The 22,095-nt window shown below is 36.9% G+C and overlaps 1 protein-coding gene across 4 annotated transcripts in view; it reads right to left on the bottom strand.

Moving 5' to 3' along the window:
- The window catches only part of gulp1a (GULP PTB domain containing engulfment adaptor 1a), a 101,392-nt gene extending 86,046 nt beyond the window's left edge, over nt 1–15,346 (bottom strand). Inside the window, exon 1 of one of the 4 annotated variants that reach the window (XM_036209594.1) lies at nt 14,535–15,346. The gene's annotated coding sequence lies outside the window, so the exon portion shown is untranslated. The remainder of the gene's footprint in view (nt 1–14,534) is intronic. The other 3 variants (XM_024286997.2, XM_036209596.1, XM_036209595.1) reach the window with 3 other exon arrangements.
- Between the last annotated feature and the right edge of the window lie 6,749 nt (nt 15,347–22,095).

The following is a 22,095-nucleotide window of genomic DNA, read 5'->3' as shown; positions in this document are numbered from 1 at the left end:
TCAGCCTTGGCAAAACATGGACGGCACATAAACGAGCATTTGGGTCTGTGGTGATGAGATATCACCTCCCTACACACACACGCACACACAAATCCAAAGTGCTCTACTAGAAATATAAACGCAGACAAAATTCCAGCCAGTTCCTTTCTGAAAGGATAACGCAGCCTTGAGCTGATAAAAGAAAATGTCAGCTGTGAAGGGCTCACCCAGCCCTGAAACATTAACGGCGGCGCTCATCAAGAAATAATAGAGCCATAGATGAGCGGTCTGTTCTCACCCAAAACAGAACGCCATCTTATATTAACAATGGATGTTGAGGATTTTGTTGAGCTTTCTTTTTTGGGGTGCTGGATCTTTCACACATGCATTATGGAACCTCAGACAAACTGGAGCAGAAACACAGGCTTTGTCTCTGGGTTTTCTTAGAACTATTTGCTTAAATGCTGTTTGTTAGTTCTATTGATGTTAAGTAGAATCTGAGAAAACACTATGAAAATTTAATGCCAGCATCTTTTTTGACAGCCCTAAAAAGAGGCAGAGTAAATTATGGAACGAGTGATGTGAATCTCCTTCCCGCCTGATGTTCTTGTCTGCATATCCCACTATATGCATTACTAAAACACAAGGGAAATAAATAAATCAAAATGAAGATTACTGTACTTGAATAGAGACCTTGCTTTATAGTTGTACAACATGATGGCACTCTTGCTTGAAGCTGACAAATGAGAACTTTTCTCTAAAATTATGACAAACTAGATGCAGAAACTGTCTTACTTTGAATTTCCTGAAACATAAAAAAGCTGCATTTATCTTAAAACAAATGAAAATTCAGGACAGCAAATTGTGCTCTTTCAGCTCAAAGCAGTGTCACTTAAAATAACCCTCATCCTGTAGCCTTTCAGGAGAAGGAGATCACTGGTAATTACAAAGACGGGATCCAGAATGATATCAGCGCAGTTCTGTCAGAATGAACATAGAGTTGCTTGGACTATAAGCCATGATGATGATGAACCCATTAGTTCGCCTGCAGCAAAACATCAGCCGCATGGAGATATTCTGAAAACTCAGATGGGGAAACAAACCTGCTGTTTTTAATGCTTGCATTGCAACATTGGGCATTTATTTTGACACACAACATTTTAATTTTTAACCATTAAATAATTCTGACTTTTGTACTTAAAAAAAACAAATGTTTAAAAATCAGTTATACATTTTGGACAATGAGGGGTTGAAAACATCCCCATAACCCACAACAGGAAGCATGTTCTAAAAATGATCAGCGATAGAGTAAATCTGCAAGGTAGCCATCTTTGTTTTTTATAATAGTTATAGACGCTTTAAGGCTGGAAAACCCCTAAAACCCTACAGTTTTCCTAGATCAGGGGTCTCAAACTAAATTTACTTTGGGGCCACTGAAGGCAGAATCTGGCTGAGGCTGGGGTGTACGGGGTCCTATTTGCGCCAAAAATAGTTTTTTTCTGTCCACTCTCTACATCTTTGGTCCCATGTCTTTGTCTACTGAGCAAGTTTACTGAACATCTGTTCATGTCTATGTACTACTAAGCAATATCTTCTGTGTGTTCTGTGAAACGACATCAGCTAGCGATGCTAGCAACTGTTGCTAAGGACTTTTCTGACGATCACATCCAACAACAATAGCAAATGTAAAGCCATCATCAAGCAGCGTGGACATGCAAAGTCCAGAATAAAGTTCAAGAAACATAGTGGATACAAAAATACATTTTTTTGGCACAAATGGAACCCCGTACAGCACTGTCTGCACGTATGGAGAAAATTAAGTGCAAATAGTCCCTTTCTAAAAAAAAAAGAAAAAAAAAAGTAAGGAACTCATTAGTGTGGTCTGGAGAAAGGGTGTGTCAAGTTTCCTGCCCTAAAGTTTAATGCTTCAAGCCCGATCGATGTCACCAACAGTCATATGCCCCGCTGTGATTGGTTAGTTCTTCAGCTCTGCACACATATTAAAGCGGGAGTCGCAAAATATAGTCTTGGGGGCCACCAATGGCCCGCAGGCCGCCAGTTTGACACCCCTGTCCAAGATAGAAATTAAACATTGCTATGCTTTTTTAGCTCGTTTAAAATCTCAAAACTCAAACCTTTGTAGAAAAATAAGTAAAGTTTTATAGAATAAAACAAAAAAGTGTGATCACAATAAAAGATTTATCTAGAAAACTGATGCATTATGTACAAGGAACACATTACAGAGGTTTATGGTCATGGTCTAAAGCCATCAGCATAGATACAGAACTAAGAGGGTTGTGAGAATGAATCAATAAATGAATGATGATTTGTGACGAGAGACAAAGTTTGATAAACTGATTTCTATTCCTTATACTTAATTTAACCTTATATATGACATAAGTTTGAAAAAAGACAATTCATTGACGGTGTGAGAACAGTGATAAAATATGGTAAAGTGACCTACAGATTTGCGGTGCAAAAACAAAACTTTAGTCTTACTTAAAATACAGCAATTAACTTTTTCTTGTTCTATTTTTACCAAATCTCAACATATCTAAGAAGTCAAGCATTTTTTTCAGCTTCACCAATTGAAACTAGAATGGTGAGCTCATGGACAGACTTTAAAATGAAAATACAAAAGAAAATTTCCCAAATGCAAATTTTTGTTGGAAAAGGTCAATCCATAAGAAATTCATGGCAGAATAAAAACAGGAGATCAAGGCGTGAAGTGAAAGACTGCAGGGGAGGATGACTTCAAACAGTAAATACATGATCACAGTCAGGGTTCTCTGCCTCTGATCACTACATGCTGAAATGACCGCACAAAAGCTGTTAAGTATGCTTGACCACGCTCCTTTGCTAGACGAGCTTTAGCAGTCAGCAGTAAACTCCTGCTTGGAAACGAAGCTCTATGAGATCTTTTAACTCTAATATTTTAGTGACGAGTCACTGGAGCTTAAAATCCAAATCACTTCAAAAAGAACAGGAAACTTTTGATGATGTTCTCAAAGCATCAGGTCTTCATATTCCTGCGTGGCCTTCTGGTCTGCCTCATTTTGTATGCAGGTTCGAAGTTTCAAGACAATAAAATGCAACGCCACCTTTACTTCGCCCTGGATGGTGCTGCTTTCCATTTTAATTTGGTTTCAATTACTTACTTGGCAGTTAATTTTATTTTCGCGACAAAGTTCAAGGCGCTCTTGTGAAAAAGGGAAATGAAGCTTTCGTGTTTGAGAGGGGGGTTCGTTCTGCACAACAGCACGGATAAGTGATGCTTCAACTGAGCTGCCATGGGGCTTCGATCGCTCCTCGCTGATGGAAAAGAAATTTGGGCTTGATTGTACAGTATACATTAAATATTGAGTGGAGTCTCATTTTTTTCTAACCAAACATAAATGTATACAAGCTCAATGTTGTGATTAGAAAAATCACATCAATCTCAACACTTAAGCACCTGTCCCGGTTATTACTGGGATTTTGATGGAGTACAGATTATGAGACGCCATGTTTATGATTTCATTTCATGTTTTAAAGAGACTCTTCATCGGGAAATGGCCTTTCAGACACTCCCATAGATCAAAATGGTTAAGCTAACTCCATGATGAAGCTATTAAGAGTCTTCATCATTATCAATGAGAACATTATAGCTGCAGTAAAAAACACCCAACGTCTACAGCACTAAAAACCTTCTCAGCACCGCTGTGACTGGATTTCTATTGTCAGAGGTGCTAAGACTGGGAACAGCATTCAGTCCAGCATTTCACAGACCAGACAAAAGAAGCCACTTTATGTCCAAAGCACAGTCAAAAGGAAGCTGAAGAGCACATTAACTCTCATCAGTGGATGCACTCTCTTCCAGATCAGAGAAAAACTAAGAAGCACTGGTAAGAATGAGTGTAATGAAGGTGGTGGAAACCTTCTTTTCATCCCCTCCAGTCATTTTTTCCTTTGGCAACGGCTCATTTTCAACTTTCATTGAAGCTCACCTTTCCCTGAGGACATAGCAGACATCATGTCCTGATCTCAACAACCAGCTACAGATGTACAAAAACACTCCTCATCTTTTAATGTTTCAGCATTCAAATGTTTTCCCGATTGAGTTCTGAGAACTACGGCATCCTGCTTTCAAGTGATATTATTAAAAGAGTTTGCTGTGAACTTGTACTTTATGTCTAGTAATTTCGTTTGACTATAATCTGGAAATATCGCCTTTTATTTTAATCTTCCAGCAAAAGTCTGTGCCAAATTGCTGAGATGAATGTCATGAATTCGGTTACCAGGGATACCAATGTGATTTTAATCACAAAAAGGCTGTAGTCTCTGTAGATAAAGTCAACAGTGCCTGTGGGGGCTTACAGATGGTCATCAGATAAAAGTCACATGAAAAGAAGACTTTTTTCCCTCCCATCATCCATTGGGAAAGAACATCATGGAATACAAATAAACTGAAAGTTAGGTTATCTTTGCTGCTACATTTCATTTTCCATCTAAATACGGAGTTGCAAGTGTCAGCTCATGTTAAAACACAAACCTGAAGGAGCTCCATGTCAGAACAGCAAACATTCACATTTACTAGATTTCACTTCCTCTACAACAGAAAAACATTCAAAGACTTCCTCGAGTGAAAGAAACCGTTTGAACTACAAAGCTGTAACAGACTTTCAAGATGCGGCTCAGATTGTTGTGTCCTTTAAAACCATAAATGATCTTATTAATCAACTTTCTTACTCCTACGGGTGTGAAGAAACCCCAGAATTGCAGCTTGAAGTGCAGAGTAGGAACCTGATTCTTTTTTACATTTTGAATCCTGCTTTCTCAGAGCTTTGTTTTCTCAAACGCTGGCATGTTTGGGAGTCTTAACATCCAATTTCTCACCAGCGAGGTGCAAATCAAACTTGGAGGTGTACGCCGACAGGAAATCAATGTAAGGCAAACTGAGTGAATATGCACAAATATGAAATTTACAAGAGTTGTGACTTATTGCCTCACACATGATTGATATGCATCCTGATTCAGGGTCCACAAACCGAGACATAAAAGACTCAATAAGTTTATGACGACACAATACAGTCCAATTCTTTTGCCTAAGTGGATACAATCTGGGTTTGTATTTTTCATTTTCTATTTAAAAAAAACAGTTTTAAAGATTTTTTTTTCTTACTGGCACTTTTTATTTTAAGAAACTAAATAATATGTCTGACAAAAAAGCTTCAAAGATAAAAACCTGGTATTTTGTCTTTAGTTCTTTGTGGTTAAATAAAAGCATGTCATGTTAATTTATTCAGGTATTGTTTGCAAAGCTAAATTAAAAAAAGTATTATATGTTTAGTGCATACTACATACAGTATATCCCTTTTGTAAGTTGCATGACTTGGTAGAAGCGAGCCTGTGAATGGACGTTTTTGCTTGCTTCGCATGTTAATATAAGATAAAGACATTAGAGAGCACAATAGGAAGAAAAAAAAAAGACATTTACCACAAACCGATTATTTACTTTCTAATTGTTTTTATACCTTTTACCAACAGAATCCTGTTTGTATCTGTGGTTTTCAATCTATGCTGCTGTTACTCTCAGTACTATATCAATTTTTTGATAAACTGTAAACTTCATATCCCTAAAATGTACTCAGTCCTTTACAATAAATCTGTCATTTTGTTTTTCTGAAGTTAAAAAGGAATAGAATTTGACCCAGTGGTCTTTTCTGACTTCAATGACACCAAAACAAAACAACTGAGCAACAATCATTAACAGAAACCTGGTGAGAGGCCCCAGAAAGAAACAGAAACAACAAAAAGACAGAAACCACAAACGTATGAAATAAATAATCATCAATGCAAACCTTTTGAGTGAAAGCAGCCAGAAGATATTAGAGACAATGGGTCACGTATCGCGATTCCAAATATTCATTAAACAGTGATTTAATTACATGATACCGACCGGACTTGAATTCAATATCCTGTCAGGAAGTCACATTAAAAGGTTCAATAGTCACACTCACCAGGGTTAAGCTTGTCTGAGGGAATGCGAACGGCTGTCGTTACTTATATCCTCATTTCACCTTACACAGTGACAAAAAGCCAATGTAAAGGAAAGCAGTGTTTGATTCTGTTTCTCTGTTTAAAGCTGAAACAAACAGCAGGAGCTGCAAAGCAATCAGATCGTTGGCATTTCTGCAGTCCTGAATATGCTTTCTAAGTATACAGTGTCAACTGTACAATTGTGTATTATCCCACTGGTGCTTTATTCAATCCAGAAAAAAAAATGTTCTGCCTTTCTGTCAAAGTGATTGCAGCTAATGAGAACTTCCAAATCCATTTGCTACGTCAGAGTGTGTCTCTTTTTGCCCTCCGAATACTGAGTTGGGTTAGCAGAATTTTCATTTTTGTGCCACAACTCTTCCAAAAAAAGTAAAAAAAAAGATGCTTAAAAGTGCCACACAGACATAAAAAAATAAACCAAAAGACTCCTACTCCTCACAAAAACAGATTATTTTGCAGTTCTTTCTTAGAGTTTGCACATGTGGTTTCATAGCACACAGTCTTCTATCATTTTAGACAAAACGTGTTGCATATTAGATTAAAGCTGAAAAACAAGCCTCAAATAAACACAATTGCTAACAACGAACAGATTAAACTTAATGTCATGTGACCCTGCGTTTTTTTTTTTTGTTTTGAGCAATATAAAAGAATAAAAGAATTGGAATGGATGAGACTAACATCAACCCATAGAAATGTCTAACTTTTGGCTTCTGCAAAATCCAGTTGCCATCCTTTTTGCCATACGAATGCCGCCATGTTGGAACCAGAAATCGTTAATAAGCAGGGACTAGAATCAAGTCCACATCCCTACTTCTTGAAATTGGGCTCAGGCGAATTAGTCAAACGTTTCAAATATCAGATGTGAGATCACACACTTCTGAGGCATCTGATTGGCCAGTTTATAACATGAATAACTTGCACCACAGAAAAATTATTGTGAAGAAATAAAATAGGATTAGCAATAACATGTTTAAAACAGGTAACCAGAGCAGGGCAGGTTATTCTAACAAATATGGCCAAGTAATAATGGTTTAATTCTCAATAGTTTATGGGATTTTGGCTTCTTGGAGCTAGCGGGTACTTCCCATTTAGAATGTGCAATGAGAGGGGTCACGCAGTCCAGTCCTCCAATACAGTCAATGGTTTTGAGCCAATTCTCGCAATCCTGGCTAGATTTGACACTAAACTGCCTGCTTTCCATAAACAGTTAAATATAATGGATAAGACTGACAGACATTGGGATACTAAGACTGTAGAGATCTTAATAACATGATATTAACTGAGCACGTATTTGCTACAAGCCATAAAGGAGTAAAATGGAGTCAAATTAGTGCTCTACTCTACCCAAAATAACTATTAAAATAATTTGCCAGCGTACATTAGTGATATTTCAATATAAGCCAATGTGCAAGTATGTAAGAAAATACACATTTCAAATATAAATAAAGATAAAGCCCCAAGATGAGTGTCGTCAGCGACCCTCAAATCTTTAACAATTCAGTTTATTTCTTGATTATTATTTAAAGAAAGTACATGAAGTATCAGCAATGCTCTTTTAAGTGTGAGAAAACACAAACAAACCCTCATGAGAGAGCAGAGTACCGCACAGGGACACACACTTGGACAAAGTACTCACACCCAAACAAGCGGATGAAGTGCTTACAGGCACTGCAGTACTTTTTTCATTAAGTTTGCAGCTCTTTTAATTCTGTGCATGTTGGCACATTGTCAAAAATCACACATTAACCAATGCAAATGTTTGCCTCCTTGTAAGGCTTAATAGGACCATAATGATCCATCATCAAGACAACAAAGAAGTTCCATTAGTGCTGGAAAAGAACTCTCTGTTGAATTAAACAATGCACCCCTCACCCACCCCACCCAAAAAAGAGGTACAATAACAAAGACTCGAGTATGGGAAACGGAGTAGTGCACAAACTCAATGGTCTACCAAGAGTCTCATTTGCAAAAGTCCAAGATTAATTAAGATGTACAATAACTGCTAAGAGGATTCATTTATTCAACAGCCGACAAGATTAAAAAAAAAAGATCTGTACCTTGTCAAGTGACTGGTTGGACTTAAAAATGTATTTTTGGCAAGCCAGTGATAAGAAACTGAAGTTTCTTTCACCATGTTTCAATTCAGTTTGATAACAATGGAAACAGTGACAGCACATAAAAAAGTTACTGCCACATCCAAGTGTAAGATAGACTGGAGTCCCTGTTACCAGGAAGGTGACACACACCTTCAAGTTAAGGGAAGAACTGTTCTGGTGACAGTGAAGCATGGATGCATGGGCCAAAGTAACGATGCCATCAGTCAGTGTGTGTTCCTGAACTGATGGCTGAGGCGTCTGCAGGATGTTCTGAGGGCCAGGTGTGTGTGGATGCTGTCAGAACTGCAGATTTCCTCAACCTTCTCTATAATGCACCACAGTGCAGATGATTTCTCAGATGAGGCAGATCATCTGTGGCAGTGAGGAATACTGCAGTCATAAGTGCTAGACGCCCCACAAACAAAAAGAACTCAACTTCTAACAACTCACTTGGATGAAAATGATGTTTTTAACATGTTCTTGTGATATTTTTCTGGTTATGGACAACACATGTTAAAAAAATAAACTTATGACAAACTCCTGCCACTCTGCAGAAACAATTCAATTTAGGAGTCTTCAATCTACTCATCAATTGTCCTCTCTGGGGTAGTGGTCTACTGGCTTTTGAACTTTAAACTTCTAAATACCATGTGCAGCTGTAGTCGCAGGAGCATCAAGCTGCTTGCAGATGGTCATATAGTCTTTACATGCTGGTCTGTGGTTTTCTTTCAAAAACTCTCTGTGGGTCTTTCTATGTGTGAATATATGACCACAGGAAGAGGAACTCTTTGTTCCTCTTCCTGTGGTCATTTTCAGTTTGATGTACATGTGTATTCAAACAGCAGTGACTCATGTCAGCGTGCAACCCGAGTGAAAAAGTTCAAGACATCATTGATGCAAACGCATCTTAGTTTGTCATGTCTCTAAATTGCTGTTTTTATTAATCTTCCTATAGAGAATTACAAATACGTGTCTGATTATTATTTGAAATCATAAATACTTCATTTTTTTTACTCAAGGGTTATCGCCTGTACAATAGCAAATAGCAAAGTCCACAGATTATTTTTGTGGACACCGAGATCAAACAAAAAATGACTTTCAGAGTTCTGTTTCAAAAACGGTCAGACACTGCATCAGGTGATGTGTTGAGAACCACAGCATCAACAATCATCTGTTAGCCAGCCCCGATAACGAGGCATGGAAGGATGTCTGGCTCAGCTCAGCAGGTCACAAACTGTGCTCAGCACCTGCACTAACCGATTTCCTGGCTGCGGTGTTGCCCCAGGTAACCTAAAGCTGGTATGTGACAGAGTTAAACGAACTGGTACGCGCAGCACTCTGCCTCTTAATACAAGCTTCTTCAAAGATAATTATGGCAGTTCTGTAAACAGGGAGGTCGTCTCCACACCAAAAAGACTCATTATAGTATTCCATTTTTAGAAGCTCTACTTTCTTCTTAATGAAGAATGAGGATAAACTCAATAAATTCACAAGAAAATGAACAAAATATGTTAAACAACAAAAAAATGCTTACTTAGACATCTTTAAAAAGCTTGTAAGTATAAAACAGAAGAAACAGAGCGTCATAGTCGCTTGAAACACTTACAGCCAGCACACAAACGCATCAGATAGTTTGTGATTCACCGTGTCTGATTATGACATGCCATGCCAGAGCGACACAAGAAGAATTCCAGCTAAGCTCAAACACGACGGAGAAACAAACTGACACTTCTGGCATTGATGCCTACTTATTAGACAAGTCACACACACATCAGTAAGCATAAGAAAGATGTCTTCTGCTTTGTTAGTTTCACAAATCAACTAAGGTGAATAAATCTGACCAAAATACAGATTTACAGTCATGTTTCAATAAACTTTTCTTTAACATGTCAACACTCTTAAAGAAATGTCAAGGCAAAAAAAAGCAAAAAAAAAATAAATAAAATTCCATTCTTGTGGAGGTCTACACTTTAGTCTCTGGTGTCTTAGGACAGCTCTTTGGTCTTGGGTCATGTTAGTAATTGGAGTATTACCGATTGTATGGGCTGGACAGGTGTCCTTATACAACATCTTCAAACTGGTGCTTTTAATTTAAGTATAGGGTGGATATGGATTGTTTATAGGTACACCAATATGTCTTTGAGGGTCAGAATTCTAGTGTTCAATACTTGTTTCCAGCAGCAGAAAATAAATAAATTAAAAAAAATATGTTTTCTAGGATGTTTTTTTTAGATGGCGTCTCTCACAGAGATGCACCCAAAATGAAAATTTCATTCCCCTCCATGATTTTTAAGTGTGAGAACTTGCAAAAATCACAGGGTGTTCAAATATTTATTTGCCTCACTTTATAAAAATTAACATGTACATAATTTATACTGCAAACATGCCCATTTATTTAGTCATTTCAAAAAGTACCAAAAAATTGCATTAATTAAAACACTGTTTATTGCTGTACATTTTTTAAATATTTGTCCTTTAGTTGCTGTAAGGTCATGACAACATTTGTTAGCGATTAGCAAATGTGACTGGTGGAAAAAAAATGTTCCAAGTAAAGCTGCAACTGGAATTTAAGTTAAATATCATTCAATCCATGTGTTCCTTTTTTAATTTACTCCGTTATTCATATTCATTTTGGCAGCATCCTTTTTGGCTTCTGTGTTTTGGTGCTGCCCAAAATTGAAACGTTTGTTTGATTGATGTTTCTGTAAACAACATTAATCAAGAATGAAAGAAACAGCCTCTGGATTTAGCTTTTATGCCAGCTTTATACAAGTCGTTCCAACATAATCCAGACTGACAGTTTGTTGTTTGTATTTCATATTTCAATTGTAAAATAATTTTAGAGTCTGAATAAAAAGGTTTTATAATTTTTCAAACAAATATCTCAGGCCTTTTCGTAAAGAGCTTTGTTGTTCTGGTGAAATTTCTTAATGTTTTCGAACAAAAAAAAAAAGAGAGGAAAAAAAAACTTTGTATCATTGAACAATAAAAAAGCATTTATGAAATTCCATCTGTACATTTTAGTGACTATGCAGTCTTTTCTGATTGATACATAGGACAGTGTCAGTGCTTCACTTGTTATCAGATGGTTGTTGTGACTTTGGTTAAGCCACCAAATGTCCCCGTTCTTTATTGTATTTTTTTTTTTTTTTTTTTTTGGAGAATCCTAGATTTAAACGTATAATTTATGTGGATTTGAGACAGTGGAGTTGCATTAAAGATGCCTTCAATATCTGCACTGAAGGCCTTTATAAACTCACAGCAAAATTAAACACTATTGTACTTCGTTTCTGGCAAATGAAAGTACCCAAAACTTACTTTCAATAAAAAATCTGAAAAAGGCAGAACAAGAACATTTATGGATTACAGTAATTCATAGTTTGATCAATTTACAATAGCAGAGCATGTGCTTGGTTTTTAGAACTTGTGTTTTAATCATACAAGACAATATGTTTGGATGTTAGTGCCATCTCAATTGGTCTTCGTCTAGTTTTACACAAAGCTTTTAGGCATCTCCACCAGTTGGCATTCCAAACTGCAGCTTTAGTTTTAAAGACTTTGTCGATTGCGATTCAGTCATGCCAAGACAAACTAGATGCAATTTACAAACAGGAACAGGAGAAAAGGAAAATGGGTTCCGCTTCATTCTCAGATAACCTGTAGTAGTAAACAGAATGACAAACCAAATTCTGGCTCCAAACCGTTATTGGACATCTTTCAGTCTGTAGTATTGTGTTCGCTTCTTTAGCATTCTGTGATACCAGGACTTCAGACTGAAGCTCTAAAACTTTAAATATTGTTTTAGCTAACTAGAAGTAAAATCCTTAATTTATAATGAAATTTAATGTATCCAGTCATCAGTCCTGTCATCAATTTGTCGAGGGTAACGCAGGTGTGTATTGCAGCTTTCTTGAGGCTCATATTGTCACCTCAAGGGACATTTCGATAATGGAACGTACGATTGTCGTGTATGTGGTAAGTGTATAATCAAGAATTAGGAAGGCTAGCATAAGTTGCACGCATTAGTGACGCTGCCTTGTAGTGCCCTTACGCCACACTCTAGTAGTCTTTAGCAAGGTGTGAGTACTGGCCCTTTACTTAGTATGCGCCAAAACACTTGTACAGGATAGGCATGTTAGCAAATGCCCATAAAGCACTTGAGGATGCCCTCACAAGTGTATTCTGATTTTCTTCTTTTGTCATTTTTAACACTTGCTTCATGCAAGGAGCCGGCACTTATCAAGTCAACAATACTCATGGTCCCCTTGCACAGTCCGTAGGATTCAGGGGTGGGAAAAGTCAAAAGAATTAAAAACCTACAGATTTTCACTTACTTTAAATTTGTGTTTCGAATAGGTGTTTGATACGGCCTTTCGCTTGCAGCATGCAAGTAGAGTGAAAATTTTAATGAACATTTACACTCAACGGGTTCACTGTGCTGTCCCGATATTTCATGCACGCCTCAAATGGGTTTGTACATTTTTTGTCTGCAGAGGGCAGACAGGCTGTTTCTTTTGCTGTGAGGGCAGTTGTGACAAGGGTACTAGAAATACAACACCAACAATGATATGAACAGACTAAAACTACAAGAACCAATCCCAAGAATAATCGGCATAAAAACTATAAAATGCAAATTGTCTAACTTCTTGAGTCATTTGTATTTACAAGGGCTGTCAATGGTAATGCGTTAATGCACATGATCAATTAAAAAAATATATTTATTCAAGCTAATTAATTACTCTTACGTTTCTGATAATGTACACTTCATGGGGCATTATCCAGTTTACAACATGGTCCTTTACAAAAGAAATAAATATTCCATCTTCCATTTTTAGTACTTTATTCTTGTCATTTTTTTAAGTTTAGATGACTTTTTCACAAAAGGCAGAGCATTTGATACGTAATGAGGCTCGTTGTCATGGTAACACGACAACGTGTCGCTGAGCCAGCAGCGACTTTGACAGCAGCGACAGAGGAAAGAGATAGAGCATCAGTTCAGAGAGAAAGTTCACCTCTTCCCATTTGGTTTTGTCAAGAAGATGAAGCTAGCATTTGTTTCAGAAGAGCCTGCGCAGTGATATAGAACATTTGGAACTTCTAATTTTAGGTGTGCATTCATACCCAGCAGCCAATCAGAATTTAGAATTCATCTGGACTACAGGTTCATTTAAAGTGCAGAAACATGTTTGTTTTTTATGGCTGTATGTCAGCATCTTTTATCGTCTTGAAATAATACTGCAGACATAAAATTATTTACAATTCTGCTTATTTTGCTGTTGATGTGTTTTGTGCTCACAAATTACACTTATGAGACATATGAGTCAACACTCTAGAAATGTAAAAACTTCAGACAATAAAAATGAAGAAAAAATATTTTCTCTGGCCTGTTTTTGTTCAAAAGCTGCACATTGTTGTATAAAATGTACCTAGTAAAACATTGCGATTAATTTAATACTAAATTTGTGCATTCAAAATGTTATTATAAACACATAATCAAACCATTAACCCCAAAATTGCATGTAAGCAAACGTTTGTCAACATTAATGGGTGATGGAAAGGGGCTTGGGCACCCTACCGTTGTAAGAGCAGCAACGCCCCTGCTACAGAAACTGCTGCTTAGCTTTTTCCAGCCTAATGAGGATGTTTGGTAGCATGCAGCATTCATTACAAAACACTGTTACAAGTGGTCGCCAAATAAATGAAGTGCAGCATAAAACTAGCCCGCTCCGCATCCTAAAATGTGGTTTGACAGTTTCTCCAACTTCCACCTTAAATTGAGTGATTTTACAACAATTCTGACACATGGAATCACATTTTCCACAGCGGGAAATGGGATATTTTTGGGAGGAAAATGTCATCGAATATAAACCTCCGCTTATAACTAAGAGATTTGCGTGTTTCTACTGACAACAGCCTTCATGATCTACAGGCGTCTGACAGATTTACACGATACACGCTGACACGTAGACGGGTGGATTTTTATAGATATGGTCTGAAACTGACAAGTTTTCCTCTTTGAATAGATAAATAAATGCTGCTACATGGAAAGGATATTAACAAATAGCACGCGAAAGACTGACTCAACGGAGATATTCAGCATTTCTGCAAAAAAGGGGAACATCCAGAAAAAACTCGCCAGCTTCTTAAATCCACCTTGCGCAGACTTGCGCAACAAAGTTTCCCGTAAAGAGTGCAGCAAATCCAGAGGCAGAAACAGCCAACTCCTGACCTAAATACAACTTCTAAAACAGCAAACTCCACTTCGCCCCAATTCCTCCGCACTTTCGCTCAAAGCTTCAGCAGGTAAACAAACAAACAAACAAAACAAAACCGCGTTTTCCTCCATTTAAAAGTCCACAGAAAACTCCGCAAAGGAGCGTGGGAATACCAGCACTAAAAGTCGCGTCCACCTGCACTTACTTAAAAACTCGAACGCAAAGCGGTCCGAACTGAAAAATCCCTCTGCGAGCTCCACGGTCCGACCTCCAGAAGCGGCGGTCTCTCTTTCTCCTTCTCCTCCTCCTTCTCCTCCTTCTCCTCCTCCTCCTCCTCCTCGCGGCTCGCCTCCACAGCTGCTGGATCAGTCCGCTGACGTCACCGGGCTCCGAGTCTCAAACGGCCCCGCTCTCTGCTGGAATAATAGGTGGAAGGGGAGGGGGCAAAGAGGGGGGCTATCAATTCAAAACAATGGCTATTAAAAAAAAAACTTATAAATAAAATTCTGAAAGAAAAAACGTCTAAATTAAGATATAACTTCCGCTGATTTAAGCAAACATGACAGACTTCCTTGAGCTGATTAACTCATGCAGTGCAGCTGTGTGTCTGTCGTCATACTCATCAGCAGAGAAGTTAGCAAGCTAGCTAAAAAGAGAAAAAGGCCTAAAGACGCCATCAGTTTTTAAATAAAAATTATGTTGACAGCTAAAGACAGAGCTAAAAATAAACTAATTCAGAGCTTTTTTATGGAGCCCTGAACATGAGATTAAAAAAAAACACAATAAAAATATCAAAACATATGTATTTTTGTTATACATTTTGTGTTTTCCACACATTTCTTTTCGTGTTCTAAATGCTTTTTCTTCTTTTTTTTGGGTTGCACATATTTAAGAGTGACCAGAACAAAAACCAAAGCTGCCAGCTTTTCACAAAACAAAAATAAATAAATAAATAAAAATCCCTATACGACAGCGAGTGTAGTTTTGTGAAGGTGTATCAGTGAAATAAACCACCAGGAGGAAAAAAAAACGGATGAACTGAAAAGCAAGACAATAAATTACTTTTCGAAAAGTAACCATTGACTGTATAGGAGAACTGGAGGGAGTGAGTGTGACGTCACCCATAGAAAACAGTTCCCTTCCGGCTCCAACCAAATTCAATTCAGTCACCATTTTTCCACCATACAGACACCGCCATCTGGAGCCAGATGAGGTTAGTAAGCAGTGATTGGTCTAAGCCAGTCTAAGTCAATATGTATAGAGTATATACATATTTTTTGAGTCAATTTCCATGGAAACTACTATCGTTAATCAGGATTAAGCACCCCTTCCACTGAAGGTAAGCTATCTGGAGAATCTGTCAAACATTTCTGGGGTCACCAACCTTGTTCCTTGAGGGCTACCACCCTATTTTTTTTGCAGCTAACTTGCTAATTTCCATACGTTTTTAAAAAACGTATGGAAATTTCATGTTGCAGCCAATATCCGCGCATATTGTAAACGCGTCCAAGGCTGAATTTCATGGTTGGCTGCCCTTATTTAAAGTAAAACTTAAATTTAAACTCCTAATTAGCTGACACTCACTAAGGTGTGTGAAATGTCTCTGATCCATCCCCCGGGGAAGCGGTGAGATGAGTGATTTTATACCTTTTGACCAACATATCGTAGGTGTGGTTTTCAAGCGATACTGCAGTTGCTCGATCAATTTTTGATACATATCTATTTTTTACATCCCTAATCGACTGCTACTCCCACAGCCTGAGCACTTTTCAATACCTTACTATCTTTTACATCCCTACTTTGCAATAATTAATTTACCTAACGGAAATTTAAACATCAATTTAGAAAAAAATAGCATTTATCGAAAAAATATTTTTGCGCTTGGAGGAGGTGGTTTTGGAGGTGTATCGAAATCGACAAATTTTAGATGAGTCACGTGACCAACAGTGACTGCACTGCCAGAGGTCCCGCGGCATCCTACAGCTCCTCATTTTCATGCATTTTTTAAAAAGAGCTAAAAAAAAAAAGCAAATAATTAAAATAGAATTCAATGTTGACTTTTTAATTTTCAAATTGTTCAAGTTAAACATGTTTTTCCACGACTACAAAGTTCTAGGATCTCTTACTTGACACCTTTCTGTGATTGACATGTTTGAAATCATTATGTTGTTTTTTTGTTCTATTAGAGTCCATGCTCTGCTGCACAGGAGACTGAAAAATAATGGCTTTAAGTCAGCAAGCAGAGTTTCAAATGACTTGCTGTCCTCTAAAGTTAAAAAAAGAGGAAAAAAACAGCTCATATCACAGGAGGATCACCTCAGGTACCAGCACTCCGTTTATCATCTCCCCCTCCCTGACCATGCAGGGAGCCTTCTGATGACATTGCAGATACAGTTTGTGCCTCCAGGTTTCAGTTGAGGACAGACTCTGTGTTCCATGATCACGCGGAGCTTCACAGTTAGTATTCTTGACTGGCATCGTTTTCTTTTACAATCTTTGGGCTTTATGGCATCTGAAGCCTGGTTTTGATCCCCGCTCAAATGTTTCTCCTGAAAGTTATTTTGATAAGAAAAGAAAACTATCAAGTCTACAACTTTTCTTTTAACACGTTAGGCCCAGTGATTGTGTTACAATGGCCAAAGGTGACCTAAAGCCTTATCAACTAAATGAATCAAAATGTATAGCAAGAATAAGAGGAATGTACCTGTTCTTTTTATTTCTTTGTTTAATAAATCTCTACATTTCTTTAGATAGCATTTTTAATGATGAGTTTTAATAAACTATATTAGATTATGTAGGTGAAAAATGTAATAAGATTCATGCAAATTACATCAGATTTGTTTATTTGTCCAGTTATGAGATGGACTCAGTAGTATAGAGATTCTGTACACTCCAATCAAAAAAGTGTTTTTAACTGTAATTGTAGCATTTTTCTGATAATGAAAGATATATAAAGAAAACTAATTTCTGATTAACTACAGCCGCTCTGCAGAAACTATGTCCTACAAAATGGCAGGCTTTTTGATTTGGGCTATAAACACCATAATCGTGATTAAAAGACCACAGGGAACACTTTTACAACTAGAAAAGTTGCATTACCTGCGATAATGCATGTGTGAATGAATCTTTGATGAATGTTGTCGCTGAAAATTGTTGCTTAAAATTTGCACACATTTGTGTAAAATTGTGTAAAGTTGTGTAATTTTGTGTAACTTGCATGAATTTTAACAATGCTGGAAGTACAAGCATGAATTTCTGGACATGCTGAATGTTTTAAATTGCTTAAATTGCATAAAGTGTGTAATTTGCAGGAATTTGTAAAAATAAAAAATCCTATTAGTTATAATGGGGCTGAAAAAACGCACAAATTGTGTAACTATGCAAAAACTGTTAAGAGCACAACTACTAATAATACAAGCAGTAATGTCCTTAACGAGCTGAACGTTTTGATACCAAGATTGTGTAAATTGCATAAAGTGTGCTTGAGTTTTTACGTGTCAAAAAACGTACGGAAGAAAACGTAAATGAAGAATCTCAATAGTGTGAATGCATTGAATGCATTCACACTATAAATCAAAAGATGATCAGAGTGGGTCTTTAAGAATTTCACAAAAACCACGAGGAAACTGTTTGGAGGCTTCTGCTATAAATGATAGTATGTGGTAAAAGAGTTTAAGATGAAAAAAACCCAACAATCTCTGTATAGACGAGAGGATGGTGAGACCAGATGGTCAATCACAGAAAAGAACTGTGGACAACAGAACCTTAAAATACCCCTTAGCAAAAAAAGTGTTTTTATAAGTGTACTACATGTCTATACTAAAAGAGGGGCAGTATACTTTAAGTTGACTTTTTATATGTTTTCTATATACTGTAAACGTAAAATGATCCAATTTAGCCTCAAGAAGTATATAATGGAAATACTTCCTACACTACATACACATGGTATATAGCAGACTTCCTATATTTATATTTATTCTAAAGTAAACTCAATCAAGTAAACTTCAGGTGTACTCTTTTTTGCAAGCAATATAAGTCTGATTCTTCCCACTATTCCAGCAATTAATCCAATATCTAATGGATTCAATGTGCCATGTCTGCACTGTGTGTATAAGTGCAAAAATGTCTATTTATGATTTGAAGCTATTATAACTTCAAGAAGATAGCATCATTTTCTTTAATTTATTATTGATTCAATTTCTGAATTATATCTCAAATAGATTTTATATTACTGAAAGTTGCTTAAAACCAATCAGTAAGTCAGTCAAAATAGGACAACCAATGGACTGTTTTGAAAAGGGGCGGTGTCTATATGTCTGCTGTGTTGCCAGATTGGGCTAATTTGTGAGGAAACTGCCCAATCTGGCAACATTATCTGTCTGTGTACAGCTAGTATCGGCGATACTAGCTCTGTAATTACTCGAAATTGAATCGATATCCAAAAGAAACGCATGTTTAAAGTTAAACCAAAGTGAACTTGGACCAATCAGGGTTTGGATTTGGTAGTGACGAATGGATGACATCCTTTTTAACTCACAGAAGGGAGAACTGTGAAAATTTATCATGGATGAGAAGGCACTAACTACAGTTTTAGTCTGGTCAGAATTACATGACCCCAAGTTTTTCATAAATCAGAATAGAGCTTTGAAAGAAAAAGCCTGGAGCGTGATTCATGAGATTTTCATTACTTTGAACTTTCACACCAAGCTCCTTTAATTGTAGGTGGCCGACAAGCATAAGAATACAGTAGAAAATGAGAAAAAAGAAGTTCTCCCTGCTAGCTGAGTGTGGACACCATGGGCTAAACTTGCACTCAATCAAGAATGAGTGTTTTAAACTTGGATTACATGTACATTTATTTCATGTTTAATGCTCTGCATATTTGTGTGAATTAGCAAAGACCTGCCCTAGAATTCAAGAAGTCTTTGCTGTTTATCACAGCTATTTGATCATCACCATTTTCAGATCCACTCTTTCTTTCTGTGAGCTACACTTTCTGTTCCACAGAGCACAGACAAGGGAAATATGCTATTTCACCAAAAGCTCCATGCTTTGGAAACGCTGTCAAAGCCTGCTGATTATATCGGGGAGCGGAACGAAATCCTCTGATTGTTTTTGACATTCTATAGCGCAGAGTCAGCAACACAGCCATTTTCAGGCGACCATTTGAAATTTTAAGCATCTCCAGTATGCAAGGAAATAGTACAATCCAGAAAGAGTTTGGTATATTTTTGCTTCACGGAACAGCAGCTTGTTTTCACGCGGTCTGTCCCCATTTCATCTTATTATTTGTCATCCGAGTGCCCCAGTAAATAACAAGGAAGGGTTTATCATCAACGGTCCAATTTGATCCATTTTCATCTGATGAGGCCAGGTTGTGGAGGGAGAATGGAGTTACACACAGAGCCACTTGTTCATCAGTGCTGCAGCTCATCACAGATCCCCTCTGAACTGATGAACGTGAGAAGGAAAGGCAAGTTTGGATGATGTTTTTAATGCCGCACATGAATTACACATATATTTCCACATTTCTTTGAGTAAAAGGAGAGAGATGTTTGCCCCTCCATATGATAACTTGAAAATGATTGACAGGAACCAAAAAAATAACACAGACAGACCCAAGAAAGATATTAATTTTAAACAAGTTTCTAATATTCATCAAGGTTATCAACCAGTTTTAAGATTCAGGGAATAATTTTTATTGGATGAATGGAAATTAACAGAACTGATGGACAAGTTTCAGTAGATTTTTGTGTAATTTTGTAGTCTTTGCCTATTATTGCAATAGCATGGTAAAAATGAAAAAAATAAATAAATAATGAGATTAATCTGTTAGTCAAAATGTGTTTCAAAAGTATTTAAACTTTTGTTGAGGTTGTCATTACTTAATGCAGAGATTTATGCTTAAAAGTCTAATAAAATTTACAAAAAATAGCATATGGGCAGCCATTAATTAAAAAAAAACTGAATTAAATCTCTCAACTTTTTTTAATCTGTTTTGGCACTTTTTCTATTCTAGCTTGGGTTGTATTTTCAAAACACATTAACATCATATCTGTGAATATGAGGTTTTCTGTTATTGAATTTATTCCAGAAATTTTCTTTAGCCCACCAGAAATGTTAGGAAGAAGACTTTTGTTAAGATCAATGCAGAGTTGATATGACTTTCAGCAACTCTTAAATGTGCCTAAACACATTTTTAAAAATATCAAACATTTTGATTTCCAGATTTAAGTATTTTTTACAAACTAGGAGCCAGGTCTGTTTACCATTTACACAGGGTTTTTCGACTTACTTCATTTATTTATTTAACCTTTATTTATCCAGGCAAGACAGATTAAGATTAATATTCTGGCATTAGGCAAGACCTTTTTGAGAAAATAAAAGAAAAGGGAATCCAGGAAACAGACAAAAAGCATCAGCAATCACACAAGAAAGTAAAAACATAAAAATCACAAAATTCAGTAACTTGGCAATGAAAAATATATTACAGACTTGCTTCAAATTGTCTTTTTTTAAATTTTTTTTATGGTTAGGTTCAGTGACTTGACAAGTGTTGTGTGGAGAGTTATTTTATGATCTTCATGCTCTTGCGTTCTTGACCTCCAACTAGCAGCCACACAAAGAAGAATGTTGTTGTCTGACCACCACATTTTCAGTTCATTATGTTTCAGTAGCTGTATAAGAAGATGATGTGTGGGTTCGCATCACATGTCCTTTTTATCAGGTGGAATTGAAAACAAAATCTTGGCTGCATGGTCTCTGACATCTTGGCTGAATATGATGAGAATAAACTCCAGCCTTTCAGGAAATGGGAGAAAAAAAAGACAGAAAAAACAAGTCTCACCTGGAGGATTCCTGTTCTGGAGCGGAAAAGGCTCATTTTACTAAAGTCCACACTTAAAACAGTTGAAGCAGTTTTAAAATGGGTCATCTAGACTTCAGGCATAAGACATTTTGCATCTTATCCAAGAGTATGATGGCCCTAACAAATCACTCAACACAAAAACACAGTAAAGATCACAACCACAGTTGAAAAAGAAAACCAAACAATATAATAATAAACAAAATTACACTTTGGAAATCTTAAATTCCAGACAGCAAAACAGTGTTTTGAAGTGAAATGAAATAAAAAATGTAGCATTCTAGAAAACAAAAGTAAATTCCAGAAATGAAAAAGAAATTTTAAAAAATGAAACATAAGAAACCAGAAAAAGTAGAGACTATGGGACATTACTGATTTTTGGGGGAATAATTATATATTTTTTCTCTGAGGAGCCAAGCAGAAGGAAGGTGGTTTCATACGGGCCATCCATCCATCCATCCATCCATCCATTCATCCATCCATCCATCCATCCTGCTCTGGCTTACGTAGACTTAGATTAATATTCTAATAATATTTATATGCTAAAAATGCAGATTTTCTATTATTGTTATAATTATTACCAGCCACTGTGTATTGTATTGCATGCAACTTATTATTGACATGGTTGAATTAAATTTCAATGACAAAACCAATTAGTTCCTGAAAGGCTTCTAAAAGTTAGAAGCTGAAGACAGTATGGTGCACTGGGGTTCTATCCTCTATTTCTATCTACTCCACTATTCTTTATCACTTATTTTTCATTTAGTTCTCCATGCCTCTGTTTGGTGCAGTGTGATTCATGTGTTGTCCCTCTTTCCTACTCCTCTCCGGGGGAGTAGGAAAGAGCAGGTGGCTCGTCTGTGATCCTGTTCTTGGCAGTGGACCCCGTCTCTGGCTCGTC

Source organism: Oryzias melastigma, linkage group LG21, assembly GCF_002922805.2.
Source record: "Oryzias melastigma strain HK-1 linkage group LG21, ASM292280v2, whole genome shotgun sequence".
Lineage (NCBI taxonomy): Eukaryota > Metazoa > Chordata > Actinopteri > Beloniformes > Adrianichthyidae > Oryzias > Oryzias melastigma.
This window is presented reverse-complemented; position numbering and strand designations above follow the sequence as displayed.